The following is a 13043-nucleotide window of genomic DNA, read 5'->3' on the forward strand; positions in this document are numbered from 1 at the left end:
CCAAAGAGGAAAAGTGCCTGAATTAATACAGTAAGAGTTATATACTGTAGGAAATGCTGAGTTGTAGTTGCGAGTTTGCTGTTAAGGTAGTATTCTTTCTGTCTAGTAATGTTAGAAGCAAATAGAAACTACCAGTTACTATTAGAGAGGTTTTTTTTCTAAAAAAAAAAAATCCATTAGCAGAAGCTAAAAAGCAGGGAGATACTGCAAGGAGAGGGGAACAATTTGTATGTTTGGAGATCTCCTGTCTCCTTGTCTTTTAGGTAGTCAAACAGCACTCAAAACATATCCAAATGGCTACTGCATTTTTCAGCAACTTCTGCATTTCCTGCCAAAGTTAAACATTTCCTATGAATGCAGTAAATCATTGCTGTAGTTCCCACCTGTAAAATTCATCCAGTGAAAAATGCTGGAATGATTAAATACCAAGACGATTGTATATCATTACACATGTGTGTACAGAAGCATATATGCATATAAGCACAAGTTACTTTACCTGTTAGTGACAGCAGTTGTCATTCAGAAAAGACAGTCAGAAAAGTCAATAAAAGTGATTTTAGTACAAGGTCTTTTTAGCATAAAAACTAAGATTCTGGAAGGTCTCTGGAGAGACCTAATAGACTTCCAGTACATAAAAGGGGATTACAAGAAAGCTGGAGAGGAACATTTTACAAGAGCATGTGGTGACAGGACAAGGGGTAATGGCTTCAAACTGAAAGACGGTAGATTTAGATTAGGTATTAATTCTTCCCTGTGACGATGATGAGGCAGTGGAACAGGTTACTGATAGAAGCTGTGAATGCCCATCCCTGGAAATGTTCAGGACAGATCGAATGGAGCTTTGAGCAACCTAGTCTAGTGAAAGGTGTCTCTGCCCATGGCAGACGAGTTAGAACTAGATGATTTTTATGATCTCTTCCAACCTAAACCATTCTGTGGTTCACAGAAAGTCCTGTGCTACAGGTTGCATATGGACAGCAGTCACCTAGGACTGACACTTGTGGAAATGTCGACACAAATCAGTCCCTGGCATTGTTAGTGGCTTAAACTACAAGCCTGAATAAGTTTAGAATCAGTGAAAAGTTTTCCTCCCTTTTCATTTTTCCTAGGATGAGGAATCTGAATAAAAAGGGGATGGGAATAACCTTGGAACGTTCTGGGGCGTGTGCATAAATGTATTGAATAAAACATTGAAATTGTCCTGCATGCTGTACTCCACTTACTGTGTTTGGTTTGAACATGGTAGCACTCATATAGTTACATATAGTCACATCTTCCACTTTTATTTCCCAATTCACTGAAGATATCATGAGTGTGACTCTTAAATTTTTTTATCATTTTCATGTGAACATGTGGATGTTCTCTACTTCTGTAATCAAGTATTTGGGCTAGATCTCAGACTTCAATTTTGAATGCTGAAGGTAAATGAGGGATATCAGGCCTTTTATTCCTGTTCTCTGTGCAACCTGTGACTTTGGTCATCAGTAAGGATAGGCTTCATTGCTACACTAGTAAAAAGGTAATATAACTTCTTTAAGTTTTTAGAGTTATCTTTTTATGGTTCTAGTTCATCATTGTTAATTAGATCAAGCCAGATTTCTATTGAGACTGCAGCAGCAGTGTCATCATCTTCTAATCTGTCAACTCCCTTTGAAACCACCTTCAATTGCTTTTGTAAATGTAGTGTTCCTTGTTGTGTAAAATGCATGTTGTATTTTGATCAAAGTCCTCCTTATGTTCACTGCAAATATACAGATTAAGGTAGTCAGAGACAAATTTAGAGGCACAATCTTGCTTAAAGTGACATCAGACTGTTAGTGGAAAGATGAAATTTCAGTCTTTCCCTTTCAGTTAATCAACTGTAAGTTTATGACAGCAGTTTTTAAACTTGCCCAGTCCTCCACTCTTATCCTTTTTTTCCACAGATTAAAATGAAGTTGTGGTCACATGTATGACTTTGGTTCAGATAATTTAGACTCAGACAGTTTTTCTTTTTCGTTTGTCTTTTTCTTATTTTTGTCTGAACAAATGGCAAAGATTGTTTGACACATTGCTTTCTATTTTTGTCTGGCATTTATAGTAATTTGGAAGTTTGCTTTCATAGTTTCCTTTCTCAGATCCTGTCAATAAGTAGAAAAGCTGTCTCTTGCCTTGTGTAATCTTTATCAAAATGCTCTAATTTGTGCTATATTACAAGCATAGAAGAATGTTGCAAATTTCTTAGGAAATATTAAAAGTTCTTGTATCTCAATATTTATAACTGCATCGGTAATCATAATTTTTTGTTGTCTAAGGCAAACTTGTTTAGTACTCAGCATATGTCCTTGATCTGATATCTAAAAGTATCATATCAGCTGTATTTTGATGGCAGCAGTTGCATAAAAAATCTCACTTGAAGGACTATCAGATTCATTGGGTGTTTTTCTTTAAAAAAAAAAATCATAGAAAAAAAGGATCTGTTAGAATATTGGATTACAGGGAAGAGTTTGCTTTGATACCTTTAGAAATAAACAACAATAATTTCTACATTGCTGCTTAACATCTTAGAGTGTTTAAGGACCAATGTCATGTTTTTATCACTTCAGCCAGCCATGTTTTTACCACTGATTTTGACCACTCAATTTAGTTTAAACCTGCAGGTAAATGTAGTTCTATGGCAATTATTTAATACTTACTCTTTTGCAACATTGCTCCACAGCTTTTGCACAGCAACTACATTTACAGCAGTTAAAATGTGAAAACAATAGCGTAATGAGATCAATACTGTGAAATCTGAAGACTGAAAAATAAGATGAGATTTCCAGTTTAAACACAAAGCCATGTAATCATATGCCCTATTCCCCTTCCAGGGAATTTGAGATACCAGCACACGAACTTTGCTACTCTCTCTCTACTGATGCATCAGCTCCACTTTCTCAGAACAATCTGCTACTTAATCTTTTCTCCTTTCTTTTGCTTTCTTGTCTGCAGTTCTCAAAAGATTTTTAACTTAATGCTTTCCTAGGAAGCCTGACTAGAACACTAATGACTTCATTGCTTTGCTTTACCTTTGTAAAGTAGTTATTAAATTTTTAGTCCCTGATTGAAATTACATCCCAATTATTCCAGAATAAAGTCTTTCAGATGTATTTAGATTCCGTGCAAACTTCAGACTCTCACGGTTAAAATTAAAGCTTTGAAGAAAGAGACTAGACCTTTAGAAAATCCCTCTCCCCTTTCACATTTCTCTGATAATTAACCCCAGCGTTTGCATACGATCAGGTTTGAGAGATCTTACCACATGCTGAAGTTTAGTATAGCAATAAGCTTATTTCTAGAATATTTGGGGAGGGAGTAGTGTAAGCGAGTGGCAGAGGACCTATGTTTCAGGCACTTAGATCTTAAATTAGTCAGACTCTTTAGTGCTTTGCTGTCCTTTAGCAGGGACAAATCTATTTCCTCTTTGTTTAAAAAGAAATTAAAAGAACAGGAAAGCAGAACATGCAAAGCAGCCTCAGGAAATTGCTCTAGTTGCTGTCTTACGAAGTGTGTTTGTGTGGCTGTAGCCTGAAACTGTCACTAGACTTTGAAGCTGTTAAAGCTGACTAGTAGTGCTCTTCATAGGCACAGCAGAGATTTGAAAATTAACACAATAGAATTTACTTATGACCCAGTCTTAAGTCCACTTTCATTGTAAGCAGATTGCAGGTGGATTGCAGGAGTTCTGTTCAAACTGCCCTCACATTTCTGAGGACTTTCTGCCTCCAGTGTCAACTTCAAAGTCCTGATCTGCAACTACAGAAGGATGACCATAGGCTTTTGTTAGGACGGGCACTAAGGGTTACATAGATGCCATATCCTGTTTGGGTTTGTGTTTTATTAGCTTAAAATAATATCAGATATTCAAAAATACTTGTAAGTACATACTTAAAATACATTTAAAAGGCAAAGGCATGTTGTGTATGTAATTTTAGAGTGGAACAATAAACTGCTAAGGTACACTTGTGCGTGCTGGGACCTTTCTCTTCTGAATTAAAAATAGGCTTTTTTAAATAGGAATCATTTTTTCTTAGTACTAAACTTTTTGTTTAGGAAAAGTTCCTATTATTTTATAGGTTAGACATTGTAATTATCTTCATGCAATACAGTGCAATTAGCTCATGGTTTTGGGTTTTTTTTAACCTATGTATTTAAATAAATACTTGTGTAGGGTGACAGGTAATAATTTTGAATAATCTAATGTTAAACCCTGAAAAATCATATATTAGATTCAGGTCCATTCCAATCTGCACACCTTATTTGTTATTTACAGTTATTGATGAGGCTTGAAGAAAATTGACATTTTGTATTTAAAGAAAATACAGCCTATTAACTCTTAATCTGTGGAATCATTTACTTGTACTCAAGATTCGAGCATTTACTGTTGACAGCCAAGTTACTGTTAACTTCAGAGAAAACACTGTTTCCCTTCTAACAAAGGCTAAAATACCTTGAATTTTTAAATAGAAACTTCTCATCTGTGTTCTGATAAAGAGCATAGTTTAATCATTAAAAAGAAGAAACACTGAAAATGTTGATAACTTTGGCCTTTGCAGACTATACAAACATGCACATTAAAAAAAAAATAATCTCATGGCTGGTATATTGATTTAATTTTTGATCTGCAAGAGAAAGGAGGTTACATCAGTTCTGTACTGAAATGGACTTGAAATTCTGTTTTCATCTAAAATTTATATTCTAATTGTACCTTTATATGATCCTTACATCTTTACTAAACGTATCTAATCAGTACAATTTTGCTTTCAAAATATGCAAAAAACCCCCAAACTTTATTATGTTATGTAAGCATAAACATGTATAGTAGATGAACTTAGGTAACTGTAATTTAAAAAATAATTTGTTGGAAACATTACTGCAGAGGGAAAAAAAAGAGAGATAATTAGAAGATGAATAAATCCTCTTCAACAGTGAGTGTTTTTTTCTATTGCAAGTATCCTGTCCTATCTATAGCACATGTAACACATGTACCTTCAATTTCCATGTCCATCGTGTCACCAGTGAAGAGTTCACGCTTGGGTTTTTGTTACCATGAACTTTTCTCACATGGTAATACTCTTAACCTGTTATGTCCATCATCTCTCTGCAAGACAGCTGCTCTGAAATGGAGAGTCTTCAGAACATAAGTGAAGGGACTCCTGCTCCACAGGGCGGTCAGGGAAGAGCTGAAGGAAGCACGGTATCCATTCCATCTCCTGAGACTTTTTTTTTTCTTAATCTTTCCCAATGGGAGAGAGGGAAGATGGACATGTTCATTCTTTTTAACCTATTCACACATCCAAGAAATAAGTCATTTTTTAAAATAATATATATAAATAAGCGTGAGACATTTTTAGAGGAAAACAAAACGAGTCCCCTCTGAAAAAGATGTATCTCTCAAGCTCTCCTCTTGTTCTTGGTTGACAGGTCTGCAGAGGAAGCATTGTCTTACTGTATTAGTGTCCTTTCAGGAGAAAACAAAGTTTGATCTTCCATCATGTTGAGTGAATAAAGAAAATCTTCAATTGGACTCAATCTTGGATGGATAGTGAATAAATCTATTATCATCTCAGTCATCAGAGTGAAACGATCTAGCCAAAAGCAAACTTTGTACAGGGTGTCTTTGCTGGTAGAAGACAAAGCCTGCTGTGGGGTCACCGCAGAGCTGAATTCAAGCCTTTCCAAGAGTTCCACAAAGGAACACTTTAGTACCTCAAAAATAGCTTCCTCAGGCAGGGCCCACAGTTCATTCAGTGTTTAAACTGTAACACACTTCAGATTTGCATTTCTTAATGAAAACAGTTTTCATGGGCAGGATTTTATCCTCTGCCACTCACAGATGACTGTGATTTTGATAATGGTGCACTTCATGTCAGGGGTCTGCCAGGTTTAGGCAAGGGCTCTGCTGACCCCTACTGCTATTTTATTTTTTTTCCTTTGCTTTTCCTTCTGCAGCCAAAGATTGCCTCCCTTTGGTAAAGATACGATGTAGTGAAAACTGTCTTGGAATAAGAGATGCACCTTGCCTTTTCCTACTTTCTGATCATTAAGAACTTGCATATATGTCCTTTTCAGAGGAATACTGGTGTTTATGATAGGATAGCACAGCCTAATGTGAGTAAGGTGTTAATCTTATATATAAGGTAATTCTCGGATTTTGTGCACATGGGAGTTGCTGTGGTACTAATACTGATTTCATGTACAAGGTCCTTCTTTTGCTTTGTCATACTAGCAGTTTCTGTTTCAGCGTTCTGACAACTGCTTTATGAAACATTTACTATATGAGATTATCAACATTAGATATCTTTTTTTTTAAGCATCCTTTAAAAATGAAAGCTCCTTCTCATCTGAAACAGACATAGCTCTTAGCACAGCAGTCACCGCTCTGAGTATTTTGATGTATCAGAAGCTTAAAGTGCTCTTTGTTTTTAAACTAAGGTTTTTAGAGTACCAGAGCATGGCTCGGTTGATTATTGTTTTGCTTTGCTTTGCTTTGTTTTGTTTTCTCTATGTTAGTCACAAGATTTAGTTATGACTCAAATGTAAAGAAAAAAGTGGAAATACATGTAGCCTGTTTTCATGAGCTAGGCATAATCACAGAGCCTAGAATATTCATGAAGCATACTGTAGTGTTTGGCTTTATTGCAGAAAAAGAAGAGTCATACACATGACTGAGAAAGACCTTATCTGGCATTGTGCATTTTCACTATCATTAATACTTAATATGAATGTAGTAGATCTAGTTTACTGATGAAAAATAGGAGGTTTTATTAATGAGATTGTTCCATCATGGCATTACTTAGTATATTAAATACAAATCCTCATGTTACGAGGTTCTGAGCAGTCAGGTAAGGTGAAAGAGCTGTCAGCATTACTTGTTTGTCTTTTTGCAGTGTGTTCTATTATTATTTTTCTGCAGAAGAAATGGCATTATACTGGTGCAAGCACATAGCACACGTGTGGTGCTGTAGTCACAGTGCTGGGGAAGCTACAAAGAAAACAACAAAAGAATCATTGACAACAAATAATGACGTTTAAAATTTAGATTTAGTTTACTTCAGAAAAAGACTGGATTCATTATTTTACCACTGTGTAGCTTGATATTTTATTTAGTGGTTTTGTGTCTTATTTTCTTTCCTTTATTATTGGCAAAAACACTATAATTCTCAAGTCAGCGTATATCCTATCTGGCAGGATAGTATATACATATTCATCAATCTTTCCTTGCTGTGTTCATGGGTAAAAATAAATATAACTATACATGCATATACATACATTTTTCAATATTATATGCTGTTTCTAATGTATTTGAGCATTACATAAAATACATGCTTCAGCCTGTGATTTTCCTGGGAGTCTTTTGGGCTGGTTTTTTTCTGATTTCTGAAATGGACTATATGCATACTGTTTAGTCTACAGTTAATCATGTACTACCTGTTTGGAGCATGTAATTACCTCTCTTGGTAATTCACTCATGTTTTTGAAAACTTGGCTGAGACAACATTGATTAATGTTCAGCACTTTTCAGTTGAATTTTCCATTCTCTTGGATGGAATTGTATTAATTTTATATAGTTTTCAAATTTATAGTCTAACTAAGATTCCTGGTTCAGTTGCAATCAGAACGTTATTATTAAAATAGTCTGATTTACTTATATATTGCTGTGCCAAATTTAGTTCATATAGCATAATACTGTAATAATTGAAGCTTATTAATTCTTCCCACCCCAATATATCCTCTATAATACTTAGCCAAAACAGCTATATTATCTGATAAGTTGATTCAGGACTTTATACGTGTGTTCATATAGCCATTTATCTCAACCCTTGCTGAGGAGACCTTTATTAAGCTGTGATGACTGCTGAATATGAAATGTAACCAAGATTATTTTTTTATTCAAATATAATTTAAATATTCATCAAAGAGGAGTTATGCTTGAAACTGACAGAGACTATTAACATCAAAAAATATAATTAACTGCACTGGGTATCATGAAGCAGAGTTAGCCAAATAGCCGAGAGGTCTAATTGCTCTAGAGTCTGAGAAGCAATAGTTTTATTTTATACTGTTGCTGTGGAATTAATAGTGATGTGGTTTCCTATGCAAGGCAATTAAAAGCTGCCTGTTAAGGTTCATTGCACTACAGGAAATCCGTTGAATATCACTTAGTAAACAGAACTGTCACGGAAAAGGTACATGAAGATGGGCAGAGTGGGGTATAGATCATAAATTAGGGGAGATTAATATGAATTAAATATATGTAAGTAAGTTATGAGTACTTTTTACTGTTACAAAGTCAACAGTAAGGATGAAAGTGAAAAGTTTTCATTAGTAACACAAAAGAAATAGAATTTAAAAGTTACTACAGTGAAGCTGTTTAATTCAGAGGAAAGGAAGAGTAACAGGTTTAAAAATTAAAAAGTAGCTACAGAGTAGTATAGAAATGAGCAGAAGTCATATTCTGGAAATTTCCTTCTGTCACAGAATAATCTCCTACTTAAAAATAACCTTCTGACCTTTGTGGTTCAATTAAGCTTTTTAGTTGAATTCAACAAGAAAAAAACTTCCTTTTTGAATACCATAGATTCTGCCTGTGCCCAGAGTATACAGTCTAAAAATGGGTGGCCATATTCATGGCATTTTGACATTAATGAGATTTCTGAAATGGAAAAGTTTAAGGATCAAAGATACAAGCAATAACAGTATTTTGCAGCATTTCTGGTTTTTTTCCTCTCTAATAATAAAATTACAATCTAATTGCTTAATAAATGGCCATGATTACTGAAAGACATAGATAATTTCCCTCTTTGCATTTTATTTTCTACATATGGCAGAATAATTAGCAAAAATACTATGGTCACAATTGAGAGAGGTTTGGGTTTTTTTCATATAATAGATGTGAATGAAAGGACTTTGCATGTGTCTTTTATTTAGTATGATAGTCAACTTCTGTGTTTTTCAATAAGCAATCTTAAAAACTAGTGCTGTTCTGGTAAAATAAAATCAAACAAAGAATTCATCTAGAATTCCTATTTTATATAAAGATTGACTGTCTGTTTCATACATTATTTATCATGCTTACCCCGTTTATATCAGTGACATGAGAGTGCGTGCTACTTTCTCAGAAGAGTACTGTCTTTGCCGCTTCACAGCACAGTGCCTTGTACTCCCAGGCTTGCACATGGTGTTAGCAGATATTTAAAGCACTTCAGCCTAACATTTTATAGGTCATGATGAACTGAGCCTATAAAACAAGTTACTGCAATGAAGTTAATGCAGTCTTAAGAGTGTTACATAGCCTGAATATTGAGTATTCAGTATATTTTTAGCCTGCTGTAGACACATCAGTTGGGAGGAAAGGTTCTTACAACACAGAATTTTTTCATGTCAAACTTGCTACATAATGCACTTGCAATGCAGAGTCTTTACTACGAATTTACTATTGAAAGCTGTATTTTTTCCCAGGTTTTTATTAAAAAAAATTCAGTTTCTTCAACCACACATGTAGATATGCAAAACAGGAAAAGAAATCAGTTAGCAGAATCATTTAATTGAGCAAGCTACCCTGACCAAAGACATACAGTACAAACATCTGAGAGAAAGAAGTCTTACTACTTCTTAGTGACACCGAGCCATATAATGTTTGATCTAGCAAGATATGTATCCTGCCATTGTATGTGCAAAGGCATCTGTATTTCTTTCTTAGAAGTAGTCTATGATCTTTAACCTTACTGTTCATTGCTTCTCATGTACTTTGCTTCTTATGGTATATATCTGTATGATGGAGGGGCAATTTTAATGTGTATTTAATACACACACTTTTCCAGCACTGTAAAATTATCATTTCACTGTAACACAGAGTTTGTGCTCCTTTTCCTCTGTTTAATACATTCATTTAGGCTGAGTTGCAACTGTAACAATAACATAACAGTTCTGAAGCCGTAATCTTTCCCTGTTTACTGAATTTCTTAACAGCATTGAACTCAACTGTATTATTACACTTGGGTACCTGAAGGTGTTTTCTCATCTAGGGTATAATACCATTAATATTGCCCTGAGTATATTATTCTAGTGCCAGCATCACTGGTGGATATGAAAACCATCATTTACTTTGTAAATTTAGCTTTCTTAGATAATTTTGCTGCCTTTGTGACAGAGATACAGCAAAAGAACATTTCCTGGAGTCGCATTTAAAGCAGGAGCGCTTTGGGTAATGTACTGTAGACAGAACACATATGAGTTAGTGCTCAGTTATCATGAATGCCATCAGCAATGCCTTGTTGCTTTCTTATCAGCTACTTCCTGCTGTCAGCCCGGTGCTTATTTCAATAGAAAAGGATTTGCATCAAATGTAATACAGTATTATATACGGCTAACATGGGGTTTTTAATTGTGCAGGCACATGAGACTCCTTCAGTGGTAGACAGTTTGATAAAAGGATTAGATCATGAATATTTTTGACAAAATTAAAGATTGTGTGTTGACAGAGTGAAGCCAGTGAATTTTCTGATGTGGTTTTTACAAAGGTGAATTTGCTTGACTTGCATAAAAACCAACTGCGGAATGCACAGAGTTTTTGTAGATTTAAAAACAAGCAAAGGAAAGCAGCCCCCTAGAATGCTGTTGGGCTTAAAACCGAATGTTCCAGGAATCAGAGTGCACAGCTCAGATCAGTAACTTGATGCTTTAGCTTCAAATCGTGAAGCAGAAAGCAGGATTGTGGTTTCCAAGTTAGAGCAGAAGGAAAGTTTTGCAGGGGAAGTCCTTTACCTGGAAGCTCTGCAAGCTTTCCAGATGATAATTAGGTCCAGACATCACTGTGGGTAATGAATAACAGTGCTTTTGTGACAGACATTCCTCTCTGAAGAAAAGAAAGTGCTTGTAGTGAGGACTCTCAGACGTGTTTTAATAGGAAATGGCACCACTGTTACAGAGTTGATTAAAGACCTACCAAGGGACAGCACTTCTGGAAAAAATCAGCAGACGAAACAAGAAAAGTGATAATTTTATTCTTAGTTATCTGTTAAATATACATAGTTTTAAAGCCCTAAAATCTGCATTAAAAATATGGGAAAAAGGACTGTACCATCTTGCTAGCAGATTGTGCTTTTATAAATCTTATAAAATAACTGAGTTGTCTTTTGGCCTCTTGCTCAGCATTTTGCTTCGAGTTCTGTTGAGCCAGAGAAATTAGTCACTCCATTGCCCTGTGGAATTGGTAGATATGCAGCGGTGGGCACATGGCCTCTGTGGATGAAAATTATAACCCAAAAAGGGGATATTCCCCAAGGCAAGTTTACAAAAAACAATTTATTCTTTTTCACCCTGTAAAACTCATCTTACATGCAGGATCACTTGCATTATTACAAACTCTAATCCTCTGAGTGGGTAATTAACGGACCAGAAAAGCCATTTGTGGAAAGAAAGAGCCATAAGGGTGAAAAATATTTCTCCACTGAATGATCTTTAAGGAGTAAATAATTACAAGAGTGAGAGGTTTGGGATGACCAATCTAAATCTGAACGTAATTAGGATGAACACAGTTTGAAAATCGAAGCAGTTGGCATGTGCAACAATTCTCATATCAGAAGACTAATTAAATATTTAAAAGCCCAAAACTCTCACTATTCACAGAAAAATAACCTGACACAAAAGGGTCTATAACTTTGCAGATAATTAGGAAGGATTACAGGGAGAAAAAAAATCACAGATTGGCTCCAAGGTTCTGCAAGGTCACGTCTTATTATGGTGTATCTTTTATATGGTCTGATAACAAGTTTCTTGCTAATTTGATCTTAAGTAGGGCATCCCATAGCGATTTCCCGTTTTCCCTTGTTAAAAATGCGATCATTTTTTCTGTATGCAAACTGCAATAGGTGAAGATTTTTTTAAATAATTGCTCCTAATTGATAAAGGTTATAATATTTTTAATTATTCAATGGAATGCATGTGCTGAAGTTCAGCTAGGGTTGCCTCTGTCACGCCTCCCATTTAAAATTGACCTTATCCTGTGCATTGGAGAGGGAAGCCAAAGGACTCTATGAAGTCATGTTACCTTGGCAGGCAATTCTGTAAATCAGTGAGTCTTACCTTCCTGTTAGCACTAAGATACGTTTATGTTGAATATCCATTTCTGCAGAAAGAAGAGCTCTGTTAAACTCAGGAGACCCATAGTGAGTCAAGCTGAATTTGCATTGAACTATCCTAGAGGTCCAGTCAAAGCATGACCATTAAAAGTGCACCAAGACATCTACATTCAGAAGCTGCAGTATTAATTAAAGTGGGTGATTTAAAAAAAAAAAAATCCTAAGGTTTGTGCAAATTAATGTGAAGGATAAAGCTACAGGTTTTCAGTGTTGTAATTCTTCAAGTTACTCATTTAATAATGACTCAGAAGCTGCCTTAAGTTACGTAACTTTTAACTACATTGTGAATATGCTGCATGTCAAGCCATGGATAAAAAAAAGATCAACAGTGCTGCAAAAAAGAGTTTCAAAGGTTTTTTTATTCTTATGCCGTGCTCTCTACCAGGCAGTCTCTTCTCCTACAAATCTGTTACAGCATTATGCCTAAGGATCAGACACTATGCTTCAGGATTTTCACTTGGATTTTGTATACACTCTGCTCTAGCACTGTGCCTAAGAAATAAATGTCCCTTCATAAAGCTCAGATATTACCCAACCCTACATTTCTACCCTGAAACCTTCCCAGCCCACAAGGCGTAATGCTGTGGCACTCACGCTCATGCAGTGTGAATAATCTGTGTAAATTGCTCAGATACTATGATGCTGCTCTACTAAAGTTTTCATTAGTAAATAAACATAGCTGCAGGCTATTTATTTTGTCTAAATGGTGAAACATTTAATTGGATCTTTTGAACTGATTACTTTTCAGCAGTGCAGATCTGCTTCACTTAGTTGTTACACTAAAACATACGCTGCCTGTATTCCCATGCTGCATTTTGCTTGCAAATACACATACATGTAAATAATATGACAAGATTATGAATATTACTTTATTTCCATCTC

General features: G+C 35.3%; 1 protein-coding gene across 11 annotated transcripts in view; it reads left to right on the forward strand.

Moving 5' to 3' along the window:
• ADGRL2 (adhesion G protein-coupled receptor L2) overlaps positions 1-13043 on the forward strand; it is a 161139-nt gene that overhangs the window by 87876 nt on the left and 60220 nt on the right. The window lies entirely within an intron of this gene.

The sequence above is a fragment of the Colius striatus genome, chromosome 10 (genome assembly GCF_028858725.1).
Source record: "Colius striatus isolate bColStr4 chromosome 10, bColStr4.1.hap1, whole genome shotgun sequence".
Lineage (NCBI taxonomy): Eukaryota > Metazoa > Chordata > Aves > Coliiformes > Coliidae > Colius > Colius striatus.